Below are 27,015 nucleotides of genomic sequence, written 5' to 3' on the forward strand. Positions count from 1 at the left end.
GAAGCTGGTGGAGAACCTAGGTTGATGGAGCTTGACCTACTCCATGCCTACAGCTGCCTTGGAATAAACTGTCTCCGTATGCCTCCCAAAAGCCTTCTGGTACCTGAGCTCCCGATCCTCCGTCACAGGCCCGGTGTCCAGCCACCGTAGGCCTCAACTCCAAATTCCCACAACTGTGGGAACATGGCCTTGAACTCGGCCTTCTCTTGAGCCATCTGCCCTGCCTATAACCCTCCCAGCAGGGCACCTAACCTGCTGAGGCGCTGGGAGCCATCCTAGGCAGGCACGCTTATCATCGTGGCTTCCAGAGCACCAGGGAAGGGGTTCACAGTCGCCGGATTGCTCGGTCCCCCTCGAGGCCTAGGAGGTTGGCACAGGATGAGTCTTAGAATGGCCAGACTACTAGGACAACGCCCCACTTGTGGTGAGTGCCCAAGTTGTCATTTGAACTTGAGATTCTCCGTCGGGGCTGAGGACCTCATCCAGGCAGCGATGTTTCTGCTCTTTTGTCTTTCCCAGAGGACAGCACCGTATGACTATTAGGTGCTGGACCTAGGACTTGAACTCGGGCTTTATGCCTGCCCAGATTCTGAATTCCTAATTGCTGAGCCCAGTCTCTTCACCCTGTTTTCAGACAAGAAGCTGCACAAGCCGGCCTGAGCGTGCGAGGATCCCCGTGGACTGGCTCTCAGCCACCCTGAGTCCCCCGGGGACTGTCACCTCAGCAGTAGCCCTCACTGATGAACCCGGTCCCAAGCGCTGCAGCTGGAGTCTCATGAGCTCAGGCACCACGAGCAGAGATGGAAAATGACACCTTAGTCCCGAGGCTCTGCGCAGGGGCGAGCTGATGGTGGTGCAGATTGGACACCTGAGCCTGGGAGGTGGCCTGGTGCAGCAGCTGTCGCATCGGGAGGCGACAGGAACGGAAACCGACAGCGTGGGTAGAGGTACTTGCCCTCCCAGGCACTGTGGGGTGCCCATCCCCGCCAGGATGGAGGCTGAGGCAGGGCCGGTAGGGGTGCGGAGCACATGGAACAGTCCCCTGGCTAGCCAGGCAGGGCCTGTGCTGGCTGCCACACAATGACAGGAGGCACAGGAGTGACAGGCGCTGACTGAAATGCAGCACTGGACCCCCTCCCTAGCCGCAAACTTCTCCTGGACTTGAGTTCCCGACTCTCATGGGGGTGGTAATGGTACCCCTCGCCCTGCTGAGAGTCTTTGGGGCGCCAGCATACAGGAAGGACCTAGTGCCTGGCACGCCTTCTCATGTGGGTTGGCTGAGCTGAAGAGAAGCAATTTACACCTGGCTGCTGTGAGGGGCAGGTGAATTACATACGGGAGAAAAAAAAATACCTGGTGCCAAGCGTACAGCAAGCTCTGTCAGTAATTGGTATCATTATTAGGAACAGACCAGCTACATAATTTGCAGAGTTCAATGCAAAAGGAAATGTGGGCTCTCACATGTAACTGATTAAAAGCTCCAAAACTGCGGGGCCAGTACGGCTGGCATAGTAGGTAAAAGGGCTTGGCCCCAATTGGATCCCCAGGATGCATATGATGAAAAGAGAGCACTGACCCCTACAAGTTGTTCTCTACATAGGCACTGTGGCAGGTGTGCGCACGCACACACATGATTTTTTAAATGTAAAGTAATAATAATAATGGCAAGACAACGGCTACAGAGCCACGACTGAGAGCAGGGTCTGTAGAGCATACAAATCTGCAGAGACCACAGCTGGTGACAAGATACCCAGGTTCTTTTTTTCTTTTTCGGTTTTTCAAGACAGGGTTTCTCTGTGTAGCTGTGGGTGTTCTGGAATTCACCCTGTAGGTCAGGCTGGCCTCGAACTCACAGAGATCCACCTGCCTCTGCCTCCCAAGTGCCGGGATTAAAGGCATACGCCACCACTGCCCATCTGATACCCAGGTTCGTATACTGGGTTTGGCTGGGCTAAGTTAAGGATTCCTCAACTTTGTCTCCTGCTCTCCAGATTATTCCAGTAAAATTTTGTGTGTAGTAAGAGCCTCTGGCCTTCCCTTCCCTTTCAATAGTCTACTCCAAATCCGTCACTCAGCATGAAAGAGCAGACTCCCTGAGGTTAAGGCACATGACCCCGCTGCATGAGCTTTCCCCAGAGAGAGATGAGCAAACAGCTACTCACCCCAGATAGGTCACCAATGACTGATCAAAGTAACGACCCCAAGGGTGAACTTATTAAGGTTACTTGTATGAATGTGGGTGACACCCCCAAACAGTCACATCCCTGAAAAGTCTCATCAGCCCAAAGTAAAACATCCCCCTTCCATAACCTCTGCAGCACTTCCTGAGCTCACTAGACCACATGCAACTCAGGCAGAATTACCTGCAGCAGGTGGGAGGCTCAGGATGACTTAGCTGTGATCGCAAGTGGGTGGGGTCTAATGACTCTCCCCACCTTTCTGTGAGGAATATCTGGAGGCCCGATCTTTTCTTCTTTCTTTCTTTCTTTCTTTCTTTCTTTCTTCCTTTCTTTTTTTGGTGTGACTGTGTGCGTGCATGTGTGCATGCACATGGAGGCTGGAGGTCAATATCCTCACCTTATTTTTAATTTTACATATTATTAGTGTGTGTGCATGTGTGGTGTGTATGTCAGTGCAGGCACATGCACTCTGAGACATGCGGAGGGCAGATGACATCTCTCGGCTGTTGGCTCACTCCTTCCACTGTAGTAGCTGGGACTCGAACTCAAATCGTTAGACGTGTGGGGCAAGCGCCTGTCCTCACTGAGCTATTTATCTCGCCAGACTCTTTCCACCTTATTTTCTGAGACTGGGTCTCCCGCTGGAACTCACTGATTGCCTCGGCCTTGCCAGTAAGCTCTGGGGATCTTCCTGTCTCTCCACCTCTGAGGGCTGTGGTTCCAGATGTGTGCTGCCACACCTGGCTTTTTATATGACTGCTGGGGACCCAAACTCAGACGTATGCTCATGCAGAAAGTGCTTTACCCACTGAGCCAGCTCCCCAGTCTCAGCAGAGCCAATCCCGAAAGTCTCTTGTGAGCAGTCATAGCTGCTTTGATGAGTATGCTCAGGGGACAGTGTTCCGCAACAGAGCTTGTGAAATCATCCTTTGCCCGTCCCAAGAGGGCAAGCCCAACGGTACATAGGACCCTGTCAGAGTGCACTGCGGTGTCCCAGAACTACCTTAGACAGGGCAGGGACTCCTGTGGTAGCAGAGGGTGTGCAGAGGAGGAAAGGGTGGGAAGGACAGCGTACACGTGTTAGCCTGAGCTGTCCCTGGGGGTGGGGATGGGGGTGGTTCTGTTCTCTTGGTGTCTCTGTGTTTTCTCCAATGGCAGGAATTGCTTTTGTAATAGCAGGCAAAACCCATAAACAAGCCTCTATTCAAGAAAAAACACTGTTCTCATAGGAACCAGGCAGATAGTCCCCTGATGCAAAGTACGTTTAAGAAGGAGAAAATAAAAGTCGTGAAAATGGTTAGGTTAGAATAACTCATCTATACTAATCCTTCATAGCTCACCCCCACCCCATGAAAGCCTGGTGTGAGAGGTTAGGATTGAGTTCTACTGGGCTGTGGGCTGATTGTGTGTGTGTGTGTGTGTGTGTGTGTGTGTGTGTGCCTAAGTGTGACGGTGTCTGTGAGTGACTGAGTGTGGGAGGTGGGGGACAGTTTGTCTTTTCAGGAGCTGGATCCAAAGTGTCTTCTGTGATGCTGAGTGACAGGACGACCCAGAAAGAGCACAGGCTTTGGAACAGGACAGAATGGTGTCAGAATCCCAACCCACTGAACCTGTCCCAATGCTCCCCCAAGCAGCTGCTCCCTGGTGTGTAGAAGAGAGAACTCGGCATCTAAATTGCAGGATTATGTTCTGACAATGAAAGAAAACCAACTGGCCCCCAGTGCCTAGTATATATTCAACTAGTAGAGACTCCTCTACCCGCTCCCTGACACATCTTAACATTACACTGAACTTTAACATCTTCAGAGGCTGGACCTCACCGTGACCTGTAACCTGACCTTTGTGAATAGAAGGGAGGACTGATGGCACCCTGGGGGGCCAGGGTCTGGATGGAGTCCCTGGTCCACACCAGTCGCCATCTAGCGCTGTGCTCCAAGACAGCTGGGAGTCAAGTCCTTGATCGGACCCTGAAAGGAGTCATTTGGTGGAGCGTGGAGACCCCTAGTGGTCTTATCAGAGACTGTACTGTTCTGCCTGAAACCTTCCACCCTGGGTCTTCCCTCGGAGGCTCTGCAAGCATCTTGAACATGTCCTGGACGTATCGGTAGTACTGTGTATGCAGATGGGAGAGGATTATCAGTCCTAGGAATCCATTGCCAGGTGCAGTAGAATCCGGGTCATCCTTTTTCTACTTCTTGCCCCTATGAACATTCATATTGAAAAAGGGCTTGGACAAGACTCACTTCCAGGCCTGTGGGAGTGATGTTCTACAGGGCACCTATGGAATGTGTAGAAATCTGAACATTCATGTGATTTTCAAAAGCCTAACTTGGCCAATAAATTGAGATCGCCTTCCCTTCCTCCTCGACCGACATGACGAAAATCCCTAGACTCATGGTTGCAGAGGTCAGTGCTTGTAGTGTGCAAGCTACTAGGAGAAACCCTTTGTGTATGGCGTCTTCTTCCATTCCCCACAGAGCAGAGACGGAGACTGTGATTAGCGAGCAGCCCATGCTCCAGGTGTGGCTGTCTGGAGCACCTGTAGAGTGGAGAGTGGACAGTTGAACCCAGGACCACTGGGCTCCAGAGCCCAAGCTCTTGTTCATGAATCAATACATCTGCCTAACAGGGACTCACAAAGCATAGTTAGTAACTCTGGGTCTCAGAGTCCTCCTTGACCAAGCCAGATATTCTGTTCTGTTCCTTGTTTGGTCACTGTTTCAGAGGCCCCAGAGGGTGCTGGTTCCCAGGCCAGGCTGGACTTTGGACTTATTATCTGGATTCTCTGTGTCCGGGCTTTCAAAAGGCTTCCTAGGTTATTCTAATTAGGAGCAGAGCCCAGAATGAACACACGTGCCCCAGAACAAGCAGACAGCACTGTTCTGCTCAGTGTGAAGTCTGTGGAGCTGGGAAAAGTGGTGTATGTCTGCAATCCCAGTACTTGGGAGGCAGAGGCAGGAGGAACTATAGTTCAAGACCAGCCTTGACTAAACGAGAACCTGTCTCAAAAACTGCCTTTCCAAAGCTTGTGTGGCCCTCAGCAAGGTCTTCCCAACTACCTCATAGCTGAAATTCACACCTTTAACGTGTACAACTGGAGGCAGCTCAGCAAAACTCCAAGGTTTTGCAAATGTTACTAGCAATGGACAAATATTCTCTTCCCCTCCCTTTCCCAAGAAGCCCTGTACCCATTAGCAGGTACTCCCCACTTCCCACCACCCCCTAGCTCCATGTCTGTTATCAGGCGCTCCCCACTTCCCACCCACCCCTAGCAGGCACTCCCTACTTCCCATCACCCACTAGCTGTGCAACTTAAATCTGCTTCCTGTGTCTATGGAACCATAAAAGGCGTGGCCTTTGAAAACTTGTATTTGTGGAGCTGAGATGGCTCAGTGGTTAGGAGCTCTTTGTGCTGCAAAGAACCCAAGTTCAGTTCCTGCACTAATGTCATCTGGCTACTGCCTGTAACTCCAACTTCAGGGGATTAGATACCCTCTCTGGCTTCTTTGGGAACCAGCACACACGTGTGATATATACTCACACAGACAATACACAGACACTAAAATAAATCACATATGTGTCTGTATGACAGAGTGGGGAGAGAGAGAGAGAGAGAGAGAGAGAGAGAGAGAGAGAGAGAGAGAGAGAGAGGGAACATGCTTCAGCACATATGTGAAGCTCAGAGGACACCTTTGTGAAGTCAGTTCTCTCCTTCCAAATTTACGTGGGTTCTGGGGATTGAACTTGGGTCCCCAGACACATAGTAAGCATTTGGGAGGCACTTGCTTAGTGAATCACTCTCCCTGCCTGGTTATTTTACTCCTTAGATGGTAAGCCTCTTAACCCATACAGATCTGCCCTGGTAGCTTAAGCTTGGAGCGGCTAGTGAGAGGGCCATATTACTTTAATCAGACAATCAGATTATTCCCCTCCTTGGCATCTGGCAGCGATCAGAGTATTAGGCAAAGGGAGATGAAAGCATAAAGCACCCATCCCACTGGGCAGATATTTAACAAGTGCCTGCTATACCCTGGCCAAAGGCCCAAGCTCTGCAGTGCAGAGCCCCTGGGGCTTCCTCAGCACAGTGAAGCCTTATCCACCTGCTCTCCCCACCCTGTCCTGGTAGCTCACATCTATCAACACGACGGGCCATGTTGAGCGTTGCACATGGAATCTCTCACTTGACCCTGACGACAGCAGGTACAGGAAGAGCCTCACCAGTTTGACAGGTGCCGTAAGAGGTGAGTTTGTTGGCTCACATATGGAAGGTTGGTAGACTTCAATGGTGGTGTGATCAAGGCTCCCCTGTCTCTCTGCTTTCCTCTGCATCACATGGCTTCCTTGGTGGCTATGAAGTGGCCACCAGGGGCATTCAGGCAGACCGTTTCCTTATTCTTGTTCAGAAAATGAGAGATGGTACTTTCCAAGGTAAGCTATCAACAATGAGGAGGATGCTCGCCCCCAAACCATAAATGGTCTCATCTTAGATTTCTTTATCCCAGATCAACTTAGATCTACCCATCCGCTGATCAGGGGTCCTCCACTCTGACTGACAGAACATCAAAATCACCCTGTGAGTCTTTGGAGAAAATAAAAAATATTGACACTGAGGGCCATGTTAAGGACCATCTCCCTACTAAGTTAGGACTCTGGGGTGATCCCAGGTACCAAGGTTTTAAGAAAGCATCCCAAGTACGTCTAGCACATAAGGCTTTGGGGTTAGAATTTGGGCACCATTTCCAAAGGAGGTCATTGCCCTGGAATGAGGACCCTGGCCAGAATAAATGCAGACATTCATCAGAAAACATTATACCCATGGCCTGTTGCTAGACCCCACTGCCCAGGGTATACCAGTAATTAATAACTTTTAAAATCCTGTAATTTTCTTGTGAATAGCATAATTATATTGCTTGGCAATTTGCGTGTGTGCTAAGAGCATTAATTTGCTAAATGTAAACATCTAAATCTATGTCGCAATTATTGTAAACCATGTTAGCATGCTTTGATTTTTAATATCCAAGGAGCTTCTCCCATTACAAGGTGTCCAGGAGCTGGGAATGTGGCTCAGTCAACAAAGCACTTCTCTTGCAAACATGAGGGCCTGAGTTTCACCTCTAGAAGCCACATGTTTAAAAAACAAAGGCAGACAGGCATGGTGGCACAATGTGTTTTCTTAGTGCTTATGAAGCAGAAGCAGGTAGACATCTGGGCTCACTGACGGGCCAGACTAGCCTACTCGGTGAGTTCCAGGACACCAAGAGACACTGCCAAAAACCAAGGTAGATAGTACTTGAGGAATGACATCTGAGGTTGTCACACACACACACACACACACACACACACACACACACACACACAAAAGACTTCTTCAACTAGAGATTCCATGCCTGATGTTCAGCCACAGGCTGAGCTGTACAGCCTTAAACACATTCCTACTGTGGAAGTTTTCAGGCTTAATCCCAAGTCTTCACTGCCCTGGAATGCCATTGCACCTACTCCCTTGACCATGGCTTTGTAGGTTAGACATGCCCTCAGCCCCTTGATTATGATCTTATTGTGCAGTTTGTACTGGGCAGTGAGCTAAGAGGTGGAAAGAGGCTAAACAGGTCCCATATTACTGCTGCCCATCAGCCTGAGCTGGGATGGTTCATCGGATGGGTATGGGATGCCCAGATAACTGATAGACACCATTGGTAGGTGTGCCTGGAAGGGCGCCTCTGGAAAAGACAAGCATCTAACTCCCTAGGTGACCATCTTTAGTAGTTACTTGTCTCCTTGACAAAACACCAAACAAAAGCAACTTAAGAAGGGAGAGCTTAGTCTGGCTCACGGTTTGAGGGTGCAGACCGTCATGGGGGAGAAGTCGTGGGGTGGGGAGTGTGAAGCAGCTGGTCACATTGCATCTGGAGTCAGGATGCAGAGGGAGACAGATGCTGGTGTTCAGCGCACCTTCTCCCTTCTACTCAGTCCAGGCCCCTAGCCACCCACATTCAGGGCGTGTCTTCCCACCTAAGGTCTCTGATCTGGAAACTCCCTCACAGACGTGCTCAGAGGTCTTTCTCCAGGGTGACTCCAAGTCAACTGATAACCACGATTGACTGTCATGCCACCCTCCCCATAGGGATGGGTAGCAGCCAGTACCTCAAGGGCCTAGACTGAAGGAAAGGGGAGGAAGGCTGACACTGTGTCCTGCTCTTGGGTATCCGCGCTCCCAATTCTCCTCCCTCTGCTCGCAGGCTAGAGCTTCTCTGGAGCAGCAGCGTGCAGGGGACACACTGGGACTCTTTGGCCTCCAGAGTCATGTGAGCCTATCTCCACGATAAGTTTGTGCATGTACGTGTGCACACTCTTGACTGATACAGGGTCGCAGGGAGAGGCAGGATGCTATGCTGTGCCTGATGCCGTGGCGGCCTGAGAAGCTCTGAGAGGACTAGCCAGCACACTTCTGGATGCATCTGGAAGGGCATTTCAGAGTGGCCTAACTAAGGGGATGCCCGGCTTCAGATGTGAGTGGTAGGTACCACATGATAGGCTGGAAAGCTCCTGCCTCGGGCGGGCGTTCTCTTCCTGTTTCCTAGAGGTGAACAGCGGCTTCTTTCTCACCGTCCCCCATGGCCCTGTTGGTCTTTCTTCCGGTGATCCCAAAGCAGTAAATCCAGCCAAAGATGGGCAAAACCTCTGAAACCATGAGAAAAGAGAAAAGCAGCACAGAACAAGGTGTAACCATCAGAGAAGCAGGAGGCAACTCCACCACATAATTCTCTTAATAAACCAGCCAGGGTTTCATCATCCTTTTTTAAAGACTTATTTATTTATTTATTCATTTATTTAATGTATAGGAGTGCTTTGTTTGCACGTACACCTTTATACCAGAAGAGGGCATCAGATCCCACATTAGATAGTTGTGAGGCACCATATGGTTACTGGAAACTGAACCCAGGTCCTCTTAACCGCTGAGCCATCTTTCCAGCCCTAGATCTTATTATTCTTAGGAATTGAGGTAAAGAGAGATCTACTGACCAATAATTCTGTCTCCGCTACTGTGTGGATTGAATGAGAAAGACCCTTCACAGTCTTGGGCATTTGGACACGTGATCCACAGTTGGCGGCACTGTTTAGGAGGGATAGCAGGTGCAGCCTTGTCCCGTGGGACAGGGACCACAGCATCACCGGGGATGCTCTGTGAGTTAAAATCCTGTCAACACTTCCAGCTTACCCTGTGTTTTCAGTTCTGTCCACTTTCTGTCCCTGCCACCACGTCTGCACTCTGTTGCTGGGTTTCCACTCTGCCATCATGGTCTCTGATTCCTCTGGAAACATCATCCTAATAAACTCTTCTATAAATTGACTTGTCACTGTGTTTTATCACAGCAGCAGAAAAGGAACTAATACAAATACTCACTTTTATTATTGTGTGTATGTGTATGCGTGTGTGCATGTGTAGGCACGCTTGTGCACATGTGACCTGTGTGCCGCAGTCAGAGGACAATCTCAGCTATAGTTCCTCAAGTACCATTCACCATTTTTTTTTCTTTGAGACAGGGTCTCTCATGGGCCCGGGACTCACCAATCAGATTTGTCTGTCTGGCCATCCAGCCCAGCAGACTTTCCTGTCTCTACCTCCCCAATGTTGGGATTACAAGTAAGCATTGTTGACCGGGCAGTGGAGGCACACATCTTTAATCACAGTACTTGGGAATCAGAGGCAGGAGGATCTCTGTGAGTTTGAGATCAATCTGGTCTACAAGAGCTAATTCCAGGACAGCCAGGACTGTTAACACAGAGAAACCCTGTCTCGATAAAACAAACAAACAACAGACAAATAAGCAATGCTATGCCTGGCCTTTTTAAAATAAGTTTTGGGATTTGAACTCGGGTCCTTACACTTTACTGACTGAACCATTTCTCCATGTTTTACTCACACCAGACAACCATGGGGTATCTGAGTGTAGGAATAGCATGGCTGGTGGAAACCAGACCAAACTGTGAGCAGAGTTTTTTAGCTAGTGCCCCTCTGTGTCATGTGGCTTTGAACTGGGCTGAGGACTGGTTGGTCCATGGGGACCTCCCTGAGATTGGTCGGGTGGAGAAGGAGCAAGTTCCCTAGGTTGGCATATGTGTCCTGGAATCGCCTTCTAGACTCTAAGACTCAGTTTACTCAAAGGGAAAGGGGGTTGCTGCTGGAAGTGGGATCAGAGCCTCCTGCCCAGTGTCTTCTGCTGCCTGTAGCAAGGCCCCTTCTTCCCAGAGGGAACCTGAACTCTGCTGAGCTGGCAGAGCCTGGGAGCCCTGACATCTGTGTCTACAACCCTGTGCCAGTACAAAACCGGTCTCTAAAATGCAAGGGTAGGTGCAGGGCTCTCTCTGGATAGTAGTGGCCTGACCTACAGGCTAGGCCTAGAGGGCCCCAAAGCTGTATGGCTCAGAGGCCTCTGCTGATGGAGAAGGTTGTCAGAGTCCTGAGGCAAGGCTCAAGGGAAACAGAGAATGTCCCAACTCTTGTAACATGAGGGGGCCAGCTTGTTGGGGTTTCTGTCCCACCGGGTACCCCACAACCGGCATACCCCAAGGAAAATCACATACAGGACTCCATAAGATTATAAAGCTGATTGGCCCATTAGGTCAGGCTACTTATTAGCTCTTACAACTTATGTTACCCCATTATTCTGATCTATGTTAGCCACATGGGCTCAGTACCTTTCTCAGTGTGATAGCTTACATGTTGCCTCTTCGGTAGTCTGCGCAGGAATGGCTAAGGAAGTTTCCTCCTCCCTAGCCTTCTCCTATTCTCATTGCCCCGCCTCTACTTCCTGTTTGGTTGACCTGCCTATTCTTCCTGCCTGGCCAATCAGCATTTTATTAAAATACATGATTGACAGAATACAGATAATTCTCCCGCATGAAACTCTGGTCACTCTGCTCTGAGAGTCTGTATCCTTGGAATGAGGCTCATATTCTCATGCATCTTGGACCTGTACAGATGTTCCCTACAGTGTTGGAGGGGGGAGAAAAGACCCTTGCTAAGCTGCAAGGATTCACAGACCCAGAGGCGGCTCTTGGGTCCTCAGTTCCTTTGCTGGAAAACCCAGGCAAATTGGGACATGCCTCTACCTAGTCCTACGCACACTGTCTCTCCATCTCTGCCTCACCCAGGAATGTGACACGTGGGTGGGAGATACCACCAATCCCATGATGTGTGTGTGTGTGTGTGTGTGTGTGTGTGTGTGTGTGTGTGTGTGTTTAGTTTATGGGGTTATTTGTACTCCATTACTGGGGATGGACGCCTCACCTTTGTACCCTATTACTAAGCTACGTTCATGAATCTCTTTTTTTCCATTTTATTTATAGACAGGGGCTTGTTTAGTTGCTCATCAACCTCTCTTCCCTTAAATTGTGTCAGATTTGTTGTCGTAGTGACGCACGCTCCAGCTCGAGCCTGGAAACGTAGGAGACAAGGAGTGAGATGAACAAAATGGCAGGGCACCACCAAGAGAAGTCAGTCCCAAAGCTAGACTGCCTTAACTTCATTTCCTGTCACTGATTACAACGCTCTAACAAAGCGACTTACGTGGGAAAAGTGGGTCTTGGCTCATGGTTCCAAGTACAGTTCTCCATGGCGGAGAAACCAAGGCAGGAAGAATAATCCCGCCACAGCAAAAGGGATCTTTCCACATTAGTTAACGTAATCACAGCAGCCCCTCACAGGCAAGTCCAGGCGCCCATTTTCCAGGGGATTCCAGAGTCTATGACCCAGCTGGGTCAGTCCTTCCAGATCTTTATAACCTAGGGATGGGAGAAGCTGAGACTTGGGGGCACCTAACTGGAGACCTAGTGGTGCCAAGAGGGCCCATATGCCTAGCAATCGGCGTGAGGGATATTCAGGGACCGTGAGAGACCTTGAGTATGAACTGTGGCGTGGAAAGATGCAGACAAGGCTTAGAGAAGTGGCTCAACAGTTAGGAGGGCTTCAGTGTTACTGTTCCCAGCACCACACCAGGTGTCTCACAACTGTCTGCCACTCCAGTTTCAGGGGCTTCTTGTAGCCTCCAGGGGATCTATGTGGCCTGGGGGCGGGGTTCTGTCTGACCTGAGGGCAGGGGTTCTGTCTGACCTGGGGGCAGGGGTTCTGTCTGGCCTGGGGTCATCTGTCTGGCCTCCATGGCACCTGAGCACATGTAACTCACATATATGGAGACATGAACACACAAATGCATAAAGTTTTTTTAAATCAAATACTTTTTTTTACAGAGGAAAGATATTGTCATGTTGGCAGGAAGAGGCTGAAGCTGTTACTGACAGCAGACAGTAGGATCTCATGTTGATTCAAACCCTCACATTCATAAAAAGAGGCCAGACAATAAGATGTTTACAGTGAGACTCACCAGGGACACAGAATGACAGCTTTGTTTCCTTATTATTATTTTTTTTTTGATCTTCAGGATAACCAAAGTTTGTTAATTGTATTTTGAAACAAGATCTCAAATACTTAGACTCAAGCAATCCTATCTTGGCCTGCTGCATAGCTGACATTCAGGGCTTTGTTACCATGCCAGGTTCTTGGTTTTATTTTTTGTTACAGGAGATGGAACCCATGGCCTCTTATATTTGAGACAAGTGCTCTGCCACTGAGTAACAGCCCCAGCCCTTAAAAGGCTATTTTATTTATCAGTTGGGGGTATAGCTTGATTGACAAGAATAGTCACCTAATATACCCAAAGCCTTGGGTTTGATTTTCAGCTCTGCTGGTATAAACTTCCTAGCCTCAGGCAAGGAGTTGCTTCTTGAGGCTTCAGTTAACACTATACCCCATGCTGTTGCTTTTTGTGGTGTTGGTGGGAATCGAACACAAGGCTTTGGACTTGCTAAGCAAGAGTCCTACCTCTGAGCTACATCCCCAGTCTGTTAATGACCCCATTATAAATGATGTTGAGTGCAGGCCCTGATAACCAGGGCTCACTCGAGGCCCTGTGAGTTAACAGCAGGTCCCAGTGCCCAGTGACTAAGAGGTATGGAAGTCGCTTTTATTGACCCTTCTCTGTGTACATAAACTGACTACAGATGGTGTGAAGATGGAGAGGGGATCACAGCCCAGCTTCCAAACTCCTCACAGAACAGGTACTTGTCCTGTCTGCTTGCTTTGCAAATCCCATCTCAGGGAAGGTCTCAGTCTCCAGAGAGCCCCAGTTAGCTCCAGTCTGATGCTGTTTTCCTGGGCCCACTCGCCAGATCTTCTGATCCCTTTCCCAGCCATCAGAAGTCGGCCCCTGTGCTCTGCTTTCAGTGGCTGTCATCACACATGTGGCTTGAATGAGCATCAACAATGGTGCTGAATGAGCGCGGGGCGGCTCCTCTGGGAGATCTGCAAGGACATCTTTTTGGTCACAATAGCTGTGTGCATCTGTGTGTGCATGGGTATGACCTGTTTATATATAAACACGAAGCAATCTTTCACGCTTCTTATATACACAATGAATTTTCTGAGAACGAGACTATTGTGTATGGGGGAGAAGATTGTCCTTTGTTTTGTTTGGCATCTTTCCAGGACTTGGTGCCTAATTCATGTCACTGGCAACAGGGCGGCTCATGGTGTCTGAGTCAGCCTCACAGCCACCTGTGTCCACTGTCTTAGTGGCTGCTGTGGCCGTCACGGTCACATCTCTAGAAGCAAACAGGGGGGCCATGAAATCCCTGCTACAGTCGGTTTTCACTCTGCATCGTGAAATTTATATTATTTTATTATGGATTACTTCTCATTTTTCCTTCATAGTACAGTTAGGACAGTACATTGATTTTTTCCCCCACTTGTTTAACAGCATATGGGCACACAGGTTAGATTATTTATGAATTCCATTTCCCCTCAGTAAAGAGGGCATTAGGAAATATTTGTCATCCACATTGGAGCCAGGCATGACGAGCCTGCAAACCACCAGTCAAGGGTCCACATTTGTATAATTCAGGAGACCCACATCTGAACTGGTCTCGGCATCAACCATCAGTCATCATGGGGGAGAAACTTGCTGAGGTGAAATGCCCAACCACTCATTTGCCTCTGGGGTGTGGAGTCCGCCTCCATTGCTGTTCTGTTAAATGAAGCTTTCCCCCTCTCCTCTGAGGAATGTTCTGGATTTGCAACTCCATGACTGGTCTCCTTGCAGCTTCCTGTCAATCAGTGTCTTTTCCAGACGTCCCCAAGTCTGGGAAAAAGCACATGCTTGGCTTGACCAGCCTGTCCCCTTCTATGCTACTGCCCAGCCTCCTTGCCTTGGTCCCGAGGCCTCTTCTCTGGAATGTCTAGTCGCCATCCCCTCCTCCGGCTCCCATCATCCTCACCTCCACGTGGCTGTATCTATAACTTTCAATTCTGTTCTGACCTCTGTAAGACACTTCTAGAAAACTGTTCCCATCCAGGTCTGGAATTGGCCAGAGAAAAGCAGCTGCTGGGAAAGAGGAGCCAAATGTTACATCTGAGAGATCCTGCAAGAACCTCTTCCCACCCAAAACTGAACCAACTGGGAGGTGGAGGGTAAGTTATTTCCCTACCTCTGTGATTTTGTACCCCAGCCAAGTGAACTTTGGGTGTCCCCATCCTTGAACCTAACATTCATCTATGAAATTACCCAGTCCCTGGCTCAGTGGGAATACTATAGGTTGCAGTCGGACAGATCAGTAGACACTTTACACAAAGACCAGGCCCAGCGTGCCCAGAAGCTCCTCCCACAGATGACTATCAACTAAGTCACTTCTCTGCAGAGGAGGACTGGGCATTCCTGGGACCCAATGGATCCTGGGAGGGAGGGCAGAGAGGCTGACCTGGCACTGGTGCCCAGGTTAATACTAATGTTCTCTCCTACTATGTATGTCCCAGAATTGAACTTGGGAAATCACCTTTGGTGGCAAGCGCCCTTAACCCCCTGAGCCATCTCACCAGCCCACTAGCGGAATTTTGATACATTTGTTGACTCAGAAAACAGTACAAAAGCTGGGTGGTGGCAGTGCACGCCTTTAATCCCAGCACTCGGAAGGCAGAGGCAGGCAGATCTCTGTGAGTTAGAGACCAGCCTAGCTCTACAAGAGCTAGACCCAGGACAGGCTCCAAAGCTACAGAGAAACCCTGTCTCGAAAAAACAAAAAAGAAAAGGAAAGAAAGAAAGAAAGAAAGAAAGAAAGAAAGAAAGGAAGAAAGAAAGAAAGAAAACAGTACAAAAGATGACTACAAGTTCTAGAATGCTTTTCAGGGAATAGATAGCATTAATCACTAGGGCACATGCATGAACTTGAGAGCCTTTGTGATGTAGAAGCCAAATGCTCTCCAGTGAGGCTGCTTATAAGGCACAGATGGGAAGCAGAAAACACACAAGAGGGGCAATTGATGCCTCAGCCCCACAATTCCCCCAGGTTCCAGATCATCCCATTGAGTAGAATCTGGGTCCCCACTGCAGTCCTGATCTGCCCTAACTCCTTGATGGTGTAGGACCTGAAGACAGTCTTTGACCAAATCAAGTTGCAGCTTGGACAGGGTTTGAATGTGTCCCCTGTGGTCTCAGGGTCTGGAAAAGTCCTCACTTATTAAGAGGATGGAAACAATCTGACCATGTGTTCAAAGATGCGACCCCTGGGAGATTAGAGTTAGATGAGGTCATTAGGTGATGACTCATGATTGAATCCTACTGGCTTTATAAGAAGAGAGAGAAGAACTCTCTCTCTCTCTTCCCCTCCCATCTGATCATATGAAGTTCTGTGTCACCCAGGATGCTTCCAGCAAGAAGGCCATTGCCTGATGTGGAATTCCTCTCTGTATGCTGTGAATATGTTTTATTATTATTGGTTAATAAAGAAGCTACTTTGGCCTGTGACAGGGTAGAATAAAGCCAGGCGGGAAATCCAAACAGAGATATAGAGAGAGAGTAGGCAGAGTCAGAGAGATGCAAGGTAGCTGCTGAAGGAGACAGATTCTAGAGCTTACTGGTAAGCCATAGTGTCATGCCGATACCCAGATTAATAGAAATGGGTTAATGTAAGATGTAAGGGTTAGGTAGGAATACACCTAAGCTGTTGGCCAAGTAGTGTTGTAATTAATACAGTTTCTGTGTGATTATTCGGGTCTGGGAGGCCAGGAAACCAATGAGCAGTCTCTGACTACAGTTGTCAGTTGCAGACACTTGACCTTGGATGGACTTTCAGAACAGTGAGTCAAAGCAAGCCTGCCCGCCTGGCTAGCTGGCTTCTTTTCTTTCTTTTTTAAAAGTCTATGTGTCTGAGTGTTTTGCCTGCACGTAGTATGAGCATCACATGCATGCAGTGCCCAAGGAGGCAAGAAACCTGTATTGGATCCCCTGGGAGTGGAATTACACACTACTGTGAACTGCCCTGTGAGTGTTAGGAACTGAACCTGGATCCTCTGCAAGAGCAGGAAGTATGCTGTGTCTCTAGCCCTAAGTCACCTTCGCTCATAACTTCCCCAATCTATAGTCCTGTGTGACGTACAATAGAAACAGACTAATATGGGAGGACTTGGTGCCACTCATGAACAAGTCACTCCTCAGGCTGTATAGGCAGAGAGCACCCTCAGGAGAGGTGAACTGTTCAATCCACAGAGAAGTGCCTTCAGGTTGGAAGCCAGACTGGGACAATCAGCTGTGACTAGTTTCAGTGGATCCATATCCCCCAAAAGGTGCCTGCAAATTTGGCTAAGACTGAAAAGATTTCTGTCAAGTATATGAAGAGACCAGAATTGTCTTACATAAATGATGGGAGTAAAATGAGAAAATCACTTTGAAAAACAGGGCACATGGATCACAATACACCTCGAATATCTACCCCTAGGAATATACTTAACAAAAACAAATGCGTATCTGAAGAAAAAGATGAAGAGGAAGACAAAGAGAAGGGAAGGGGAAAGCAAAGGGGTGAGAAGGGGGAAAGAAAAAGAATGAGGGGGAGGAAGAGGAAAAAGAAGAGAAAGGAGGAAGAGGAAGGAGAAGATGAAGAGAGAGGAGGAAGAGAAAGAAGTGAAGAAGGGGAGGGGGAAGGAGGAGAAGCAGGAAGAGGGAAGAGAGGAGGGGGCGGGGGAGGAGAAAGGAAGAGACCATCTTGAGATAGAAGCCAGTTTCCCTTAGTCAGCAAGGGCAGGGCCATGATGGGCCAGGTTGTCCAGGTGCCTCTTCCCCCAGGGGACAAATAACTCTCGGGTTAGGTTGGACCGAGGGCACATGTGCAGCGCATGTGGATTCCTTACTGGCTCAGTCTGAGATTTCCTAAAAAAGAAAAAAGAAAGAAAGACCAATCTCAGTAAAGATGATCTCAGTCTCACCCACTTTCCACCATAAGATGTATAAAACCCTGCCAGGCAGTACAACCTGGTGGTTCCTCCCTCGGAGCCCCGCCCACTCGCTGAAGATGTTTCTCACTTTCCTTCATAAGACCACGTTCACTCTGTTCACTTCTCATCTGTGTTTCCTTAATCTTCTCTGGCAGGAGACAATGAACTCGGAAGCCACTGGCTAGGGTGGCTTTGGTTGCCGCTGATTGTCCAGCAACCTAGCTCCCTGAGTTAAGTAGCCATTCAGTATCAGACACATGGGTATCGGCGAGGTCTGTTATCTTTGGTGGTTTGAGCTCACCATCCATAGACACTGAGGGGCTGCTCTCCTGAGGGACAGGTGTCACAGTTCTGAGACTGGCCCCAAGGTATCCTGGAGCCATGGACTATTCTGAGACACCCCACCAGATGCCTGCTTTCTGTGCTGTGGGGTTCAAAGGTGTGCTTGCTTCCCCTCTTAACTCTGATCCCAAAAGGCCAGAAAGCCCCGTGAAAGGCTCCAGGCCCATTGGGACCCATTCCAAAGTCATTGTTCTTCATGTTACCTGAAAAGTCACCTCTGGTTGCCATGTCAGTGGGGATGGATGACAGTTCAAGGTCTGGTCCTAGTGGTCAGTTGAGAGAGCTTCCAAACTCAGGGCAAGGCCTATGATGGACTACTTGGCATGCACCAAGGACCATGCCTAGATACCACACTGACACTCAAAGCTGATATTGGTAAAGCCGTTTTCCAGATTGAGAAATGGGGTTCTAAGAGGGTCCCCAACAGGGGGAAGGACTTCAGAGCTGGATTCTCTTGACTCTGAATTGCTGTTGGAGTTGTGCCTGCCTGAGGTCATTCTTTTCTTAGATATAAGAGGAGGCAGAAGAGAGGGGCAAAGTCTGTGATTATTGGTATGGCTGTTTGCTCCCGCACCATACATGGCAAGGGCTGGTTACCCAGAAGTCAGCTTGGTAGAGGAGGCTGACAGCTGCTGGAGTAACTTCCTGCATCTCCTTACTCTTTGCAAGCCAACCCTTTCCCAGAAAGGAAACTCTGAGATGAGAAACAGGAAAGTGGTCCTGGTGGAGGGAGCTTGTCTTGAATGGCTCTGAGCAGGGCACTGGGGAAGCGGCACACCTAGTGCACTGAGTGAAAGGAGCCATGGAGTGGGAGTCAGCGTTCAGTCAGGGTCCTGAGTCAGCCTCCACCATGCTGTGCAACCTAAGGTACCTTTCCCTCTCTGTGCCTCTGTTCCCTTACCTGTACAACGTAGGAATTGATGCTCATAATAAGCTTATCAGGGCTCATCCACAAATTACACAAATGTTAACTGATCACCAACCAAGCACAAGTTAAGACTGGCCCTTGCTCCTGGAGTGGAGTCTGGGCCATGAAGACTGCTATGGGGGAGACGTTGCCCCCAGTCCACAGACCCTAGCCCGTATGAGATTGGCTCAAAGGGCAAAGAACAAGCCTGCTCTCACCTGGGCATTACCCTGGAGCCCTCAAGCATGTTCCTGTTCTCCCAGTGCTCCATGCATCAGCTTTTGGGGGCGCTCTCACCCCCATTTCCTGATGAACCTGAGGAAAAGGCATCAAGTGTCCTTCTTGAAATCCGGCCGGAAGGGCAGATGACACTGGAGATAAATTTGCAAACAGGCGACCCAGCCAGAGGCTGGAATCTATGCAGAGGCCAAGGGGGAAGGAGGCCAAACAGGTCAGAGGTGGCTTGCTTTGGTGTCCAGGGACAAACAGGCTGGATTCTGGACAGCGTGGGGGCTCCGAAAAGGTAGCAGGGCAGAGGTCAACCCCAGCCTACATGTCAAGCCCTACAACAACCCCAGATCAAATAAAGATGCCTGGTTAAATGGGAGCTTCATATGTACCACAAATAATATTTTAGTATAAATATATCTTGGCAGTCTTTGGACTATACTGATACTTTAAACAATTGTTTGCTGTCGAGTTGAGATTCAGCTAAATCTCTCTCTCTCTCTCTCTTAAGAAACAATCTTAGGTAGCTCCGCCTTCGTTTGGTTGGAACGTTTCACTTAGTGGTGGATGGCCTTGAGCTCCTGGTCTTCACTTTCCAATTCTGGAATTATAGACTTTCATCACTGCCGTGTTTTCGAAGTGGCTAAAACAGACACCCTGACCACCTCAAACACACACTGAGCTCCGAAACAAGAGTTCCACCTCTGAATCCCAGCTCCGATTCTAACAGGTTGGCCTTGCCAACTTACTGACGGCTCTCCTATGTACGATATCCTCCTCCCTAGGTGTGGAGTGACTGTTTGCATGTCAGTGAATAAGAGCCACAGAGCCCTGTGCTATGCCGAGCTGTCCTATGGGAACACTGGTTTCTCTCATAAAAAAAAAAAGACTACCATCTCACTCTGAGTTAAATTACATGGGTAGATGGCTCTCTCTCTCTCTCTCTCTCTCTCTCTCTCTCTGTGTGTGTGTGTGTGTGTATGTTTGTGTGTGCGCACTCATGTGTATGTATGTATGGGCATGCACACCCTCAAGTGGATGTCAAAGGACAACTTTCAAGAATCAATTCTTAGGCTGGAAGAGTTGGCTCAGTGGTTAAGAGTATTAGCTACTTTTCTAGAGGACCTGGATTCAAGTCCCAGCACTCACATGACAGCTTACAACTGTCTGCAACTCAAGTTCCAGGGGATCTGACACCCTCATACATGCAGGCAATGTACACCAATGTACAGAAAAGAAGACAAGGAGGAAGGAGGGAAGGAAGGAAGGAAGGGAAAATCATTTCTTTCCTTCCATCATGTAGACCGCACCTTAAACTAGGCTTGGTGGGAAATATACCTTACCCGCTGAGCCATCCCACAAGCCCATGTGGATGGTTTTCAAACCCTGGGTGATGAAAAGGAAAAGGAAATCTGAGGCCAGACCCTGGACCACGGTGGCTCTCAGGATGTGTTTGTGGGTCCAATTTGTGTTGTGACTCATGCTTTTTACGAAAGGAAGTTGCCTTGCCAAATTACTTTCACTTTGTGTATTTCTTTGTACAGTACTGAGAACACTTGTTTCTAATAATGTAATTGAATTTTGTTTCTCATAGTTTTGAATGCGGAAAAGTCTGAGATCAAGAATCAGCAGATTCAGAGTCTGGAAAGGCTGGGCTCTGATTTCAAGAGCGCCTATCAGTCATCGTTCTCATGTTTGAGACAAAACACCTCCCCAAAGCAATTCCCCGAAGACAGGTTTGTCTTGGCTCACGGTTTCAGGGGATGTAGCCCATTATGGTTGTAAGGCATGGCAATGGGAACATGAGGGACATGGTCACCCTGCATCTGCTGTCAAGAAACAGAGAGAGATGAAACCTGATTTTAGTTCACTGTGGTGGTTGGATGGGAATGGCTCCCATAGGCTCATATATTTGAAGACACGGACCCCACTTAGTGAAACTGTTTGGGGAGGGTTAGGAAGTGTGGCCTTGTTGGAGGAGGTGTGTCATTGAAGTGGTGTCTGAGCTCCATAAAGCCTACACCATTCCCAGTTAGCTCCCTCCCTCGTGGTTGTTTTCTCCATATGCAAAGTCTCAGCTAGAGCACCATGAAGCTCCAGCCCCATGCCTGCCTATTGCTGTATTTCCTGCCACAGCGGTGATGAATCCAATACACTCTGGAATCGTGAGCCCCAAGTTAAACGCTTTCTTTCATGAGTGGCCTTGGTTGTGGTGTTTTGTCACAGCAATAGCAATGAATCTAAGTCAGAAGTTGGTACCTGGCACTGGGGCCTGTCACTGTGACCCGCCTGGCCTGACTATGCATGTTTTGGAGGAATGTAGAGACTTTGGAACTTTGATATAGAAAAGTGGTTAAATACTGTAAGTGGGGCTTAATGGGCCACGGTAGTAGGAGTTCAGAGGATAGTGCTGCAGATGTGAGGACTGTGGGTGCCTAGTTCAGGAGTTTGCAGGGGGGAACAAGCTTAGCAACTGGGTAAGAGATCATTCTCTCATAGTATTTTTAGAAAAAATGGTGTTTTGTTTTTTTTTTTTACCTCGGCCTAAGACTCTGCCTGAGGCTAAACTGAAAATGTTTGAACCAATTTCATGGACAGAGGTGATTCTACAGACAGCCTAGTACTGACTGTGTCGTGTGATAATTAGGGATCACTCTTAACGCAGATCTACAAGGAAAAAGAGCATGCAGGGCCAAGAGAAATCCAAAACGTACAACCTGAAGAGAAAAAGAACACAAGGAAATTTCCTGTTGGAGCCTCGGTTTGTGCTCAAAGAGACAAGAGAAAAAATGGAATAAAGGGAGTGGTGCCTTCGGGTCAAGACACCACTCTGCTAATCCTGAAACTCGTGAAAGGAAAAAGCCTGAGGGATTTCCTCTGTCTCAAAGCAACTGCTCTGGAAATCTTATGCAAATGCAAATCAAGGAGGCAGCCAGGTTTCAGCCCAAGCAGCCTGCAGAATTTGGCAGTTTGAGCCCTGTGGTTCTGGCTTAAGGATCTTGAAGGATGCAGGAGGAAAGCAATCTTCCTCTGCAGTTAAGGAAAGCTACTGAGGCTAAGCTTCTGGCAGAAGAGCACCTGCAAGGGGGCCTTGGGAGGCCATAGTGAAAAGCGTGAAGGTGGAGCCTGGATTGTTTAGAGACCCCAGGCTGTTGGAGACCCAGAGCCAAGGAATACCTGCCAAGGAGAGCAGCCCACAGGGAGTGGAGTCAGTCCAAGAGAAAAGTGTGCTGCAGGGAACGTAGCTGGAAGCCAGGGCTGTCTAAGCCTTTGACACCAGACATAGAGCTACAGGATTAGAAGCTTGCTCTGCTGGGTTTTGGTCTTGTTTGGTCCAGTATTTCTTCACTACTATGAAGGCCGCAAGATAGACCTTGGCAGGTGGGTCGGGTCCAAGGAGCCTCATGGTATGTGAGAGACAGACACGCCTTGTAGACAGAGTTTTATTGGAGAAAGGGAAGGGAGGGAGGGGAGAGATAAAGGGAGCGCAGAGCTACATGGGAAGAGAGAGAGAAAAAGTGTGTGTGTGTGAGAGAGAGAGATGCAGAGAGAGGTAGAAGAGGAAGGAGTAGGTGGAATTCTATTTGCTGTTTAAAGGGACAGAGCAAGGCCACACAGTAGGCCAGGGTAGGGCCTGCCATGCGCACAGCGGTGACACACTGCCAGGTCCCCAAGGTGCAGGGCCAGGTGCTAACACTCACTATGCTCCATTCCTTCCTTTTGAAATAGTAATGTATATTCTGTGCCATTGTATGCTGGAATTATGTAATTCATTTTTAAAAATTGTACAGGTTGTCATAATTAAGAGATTGCCTTGAGTCTCAGAAGAGACTTTGGACTTTTATACTCCATTGAGACTGTGAAAGCCTCTGGGGACTTTGGAGGTTGGACTAAGTGTATTTTCATTATGCTATGGCTACAAGTCTATGAGAACCAGGGAGTGGAATGTGATGGTTTGAATGAGAATGGCCCCACAGAAGCCTTCCACGTCTCTTATCCTCAGTTATGAGTCAACAGTCACCAGTGCCACTGCAAAAGAAGTTTCCTTGCCCATAGCAACCAGTGGCAGGCAACATAGATTATGGACATCCACATGGTTTCTGGCAGCAGCACAGACCATGGACGTCAACATGGCTTTTGGTTGTAGCATGGATCACAACCATCAATCAACAAGGCCTGTGGCAGATCATGGGTACCAACATGGCCTCCAGTGGTAGCGTGAACCACGGGAGTCTCTTGGAGGAGAACCAATTCAGAAGATGAATTGTTCATCTCAGACATCTTGTTGTTCACAGTCAGGGTGATCGTACAGCTCGGCAGCAGTGTCTGGGGCAGGACCCTTGAGAACTTCAGCCTGTTGTACACTGTAGTAGGAGCCGTTGGTTGGTTCCTGGCTGTTTAGCCCCAAAATAACCACATAGAAACTGTATTAATTAAATCACTGCTAGGGCCATTAGCTCTAGCTTCTTTTTTTTTTAATGTTTTTTCCTCTTTCTCTTTTTTTTTCTCTTTTTCTTTCTTTCTTATTTATTTATTTATTTATTTATTTATTTATTTATTTATTTATTATGTATACAATATTCTGTCTGTGTGTATCCCTGCAGGCCAGAAGAGGGCACCAGACCTCATTACAGATGGTTGTGAGCCACCATGTGGTTGCTGGGAATTGAACTCAGGACCTTTGGAAGAGCAGACAATGGTCTTAACTGCTGAGCCATCTCTCCAGCCCCCGTGCTCTAGCTTCTTATTGGCTAACTCTTACATCTTAATTTAACCCATTTCTATTCATCTGTGTATCACCACAAGGCTGTGGCTTACTGGGTAAAGTTCCAGCATCTATCTCTGGTGGGGCTACATGGCTTCTCTCTGACTCCACATCCTTTCTCCCAGCATTCAGTTTAGTTTCCCCCACCTAGCTAAGTTCTGCCTTGCTATAGGCCAATGCAATTTCTTTATTCATTAACCAATAAAAGCAACACATAGACAAAAGGACCTCTCACACCAGTACACCACCTTGCCTTCGGTACTGGGCACCCCACTAGTACCCCAGGCATGATCATTGTGTTTGCAGCTCAGGCATAGTGCTATTATATAGGCATAGTGTCCCCAGCAGGGGAAGAGGAATCATGCTGCTTCCTGGCTGAGTGGTGGCACTGGCCCAGGGTAAGGTAGGCTGGTGGTGGCCTGAGCCTCTCAGGGGCTCAAGGACTGGCCTTACTTGACAATGACCTTCTCCTTTGTCTGCAACAGCCATACTCCCATACCTTTTGCCACCGTGTCCCTCAGGCCCCACATCTTAATACTATCATCTTGGGGATTAAAGTCCAGTATAAGAATTTTGCTGGAATGCAAACATTTAAAGCATAGCAGGTCCATTTATTTCTAAAAGTTCTGAAGTGGAAAAAACCCTTATTAATTATCATGAGCAGACTACATTAGCAAGTTATATATATGCATCTAATGAAAACTGGATAGCAATGAAAAAGAATGAACTACTTCTACATGTTTGGTCGTGCTATGCCAGCATGAAGGTCTAAGTTTGGATCTCCAGCATCCACAAAAACAGTCAAGGATGTGGGGGAGGAGCCTATAATTCCAGTTCTGAGGATGATGAGGCTAGTAGATTGCAGGTACTCACTGACCAGTCAGCTGAGTCAAGTGGGTTCTGGGTTTAGTAAAAGACACTGTCTCAAAAGTGAGGTAGAGCCATGAATGGTGGTGTACATCTTTAATCCCAGGACCCAGGAAGCAGAAGCAGGCAGAGCACTAGGAGTTTGAGGCTAGCATTGTCCAAGTAGTGAGGTTCAGGCCAACCAAGAATGCACAGTGAGACCCTATCTAAAAATAAAGAAATGTGGGTGAGAGATTGAGAAAGGTATCTGAATTTACTATTTGGACTTCACGCACATACACACACACACACACACACACACACACACACACACACAACTCCCACACACATACAAATGCAAAACTATTGATCTATGTGAAATCCAAATTCATGGATGTATGTTATAGAAATAAAAATTGAGCAAAATTAACCAAATACGGAGCTATAATGTATTAGCCAGGGTTCTCTAGAGGAATACACACACACAGGTAAAGGGGGACAGTATTAGATTGTCTTACAGGCTGTGGTCCAGCTAGTATAACAATGGCTGTCTGCCAATGGAAGGTGCAAGAACCCAGTGGTTGTTCAGTCCACAAGGCTAGATGTCTCAGATGGTCTTCAGTATACACAGAATCCCAAAGATGTAGGGTCTAATGCCAGTGTAGGAATGGACTTGCTAGCAAGAACAAGAGCAAGCAGGCAAAGAGAGTAAGCTTCCCATTTATTTGTACTTTATAGGCTGCAAGTAGAAGGGTGGGTCCAGATTAAAGGCCCACCACAGAAGATCCACAATAGAAGTGGCTCTTCCTACTTCAAATGATGTGATTAAGAAAAAAAAATCTCTTGCCAAGTGGTGGTGGCTCATGCCTCTAATCCCAGCACTTGGGAGTCAGAGGCAGGAAGATCTCTGAGTTTGAGGTTAGCCTGGTCTACAGAGTGAGTTCCAGGTCAGCCAAGGCTGCACAGAGAAATCCTGTCTCCAAAAATAAACAACCAACAAATAAAAGAAAAAATGGAAGAAAGAAGGAAGGAAGGAATGAAGGAAGGAAGGAAGGAAGGAAGGAAGAAAGAAAGAAAGAAAGAAAGAAAGAAAGAAAGAAAGAAAGAAAGGAAGGAAGATTCCTCAAAAGGAAACAAAAACCTGGTGAGTGGTGGTGCACACTTTTAATCCCAGCATTAAAGGTGGAAGGAGGCAGAGGCAGGTGAATCTTTGAGTTCAAGCCCATCCTGGTCTACATAGCAAATTCCTGGATAGCCAGGGCTACACAGAGAATCCTTATCTCATAAAACCAAAAAAGACTCTTTTTTCCCTGGCATGCCACTGAAGATCCCATTGTTATCAGAGGCCACCATTCCACCCGGTGTTACCGATATTGTAAGAACAAGCCATATTAAAGTCTTGTTGAGACATTCCTGATGCCAAGATCTGCATCTTTGATTTAGGACGTAAGAAGGCAGAAGTTGATGAATTCCACTTTGTGGCCACTTGGTGTCAGATGAATATGAGCAACTCTTTTCCAAAACCCTGGAGGCTGCTGGTATTTGTGCCAACAAACACATGGTAAATGGTTGTGGCAAGGATGGCTTTCATATTCAAGGGAGGCTCTACCATTCTCATGTCATCCGAATCAACCAGATGTTGTCCTGTGCTGGAGATGACAGGCTCCAGACAGTATGTGCCGTGTCTTTGTCACAATGGCCAGGGTTTGCATTGGCTAGGGCATCATGTCCATCCACACCAGGCTGCAGAACTCGGGACACGATTGAGGCTCAAGGTCTGGCCGTCAGAGAATCCACATCTCAAAGACATTACTTCACCAAGCTTAATGTAGATGAGTTTAAGGACGCTGACTCATCTCTAACGGCTGTGGGGTCAAGATATCCCAAATCGCAGTCCCCTGGACAAGTGGTGGGCCCTGCATTCCTGGGGGTTCCCCTGGACCCCGTCAAATCATGTTCAGTAGTAAATCTCACATCCAGTCTGAAAAAAGAAAAGAAAGGCCAAAAGGAAAAAGAAAAAAAAAATCCCCTCATTGGTGTGCCCAGCCATTTGGGTTTTAGTTTATTCCAGATGTAGTCAAAGTGACAACCAAGAACAGCCATCACAAATACCCTCTATGTGATTGCATTAGCGGGAAGTTTACTGACAAATAGAACCTGTCTACAGAACAGAAGTCCGAATAATGGGTACTGACAAGGAGTCAGATTCAGATTGCAAAGGACACAAGGAACTGGAAATGTTCTGAGCCTCCACTAGATAGTAGGTAAGTAGTTGTGGTAGTAGGTGAGCTGAGGTAGTAGGCAAGTACATACACAGACATTTGTCAAGGTACAGATTTTACTGGGTTTGAGTCATATCCAAGAAAAAAAATGGAGTCTATATTTTAAGAGCAATGGGAAGCCACAGCTGGGGTTTAAGCAGTGACTT

At 48.1% G+C, this 27,015-nt stretch overlaps 1 pseudogene; it reads left to right on the top strand.

The window, feature by feature from the left end:
• Window positions 1-847: 847 nt before the first annotated feature.
• Window positions 848-26,551, top strand: LOC125415914 (large ribosomal subunit protein uL16-like; annotated as a pseudogene).
• Window positions 26,552-27,015: the final 464 nt, after the last annotated feature.

Source organism: Myodes glareolus, chromosome 7, assembly GCF_982192425.1.
Source record: "Myodes glareolus chromosome 7, mMyoGla1.1, whole genome shotgun sequence".
In the NCBI taxonomy this organism is placed as follows: Eukaryota; Metazoa; Chordata; class Mammalia; order Rodentia; family Cricetidae; genus Myodes; species Myodes glareolus.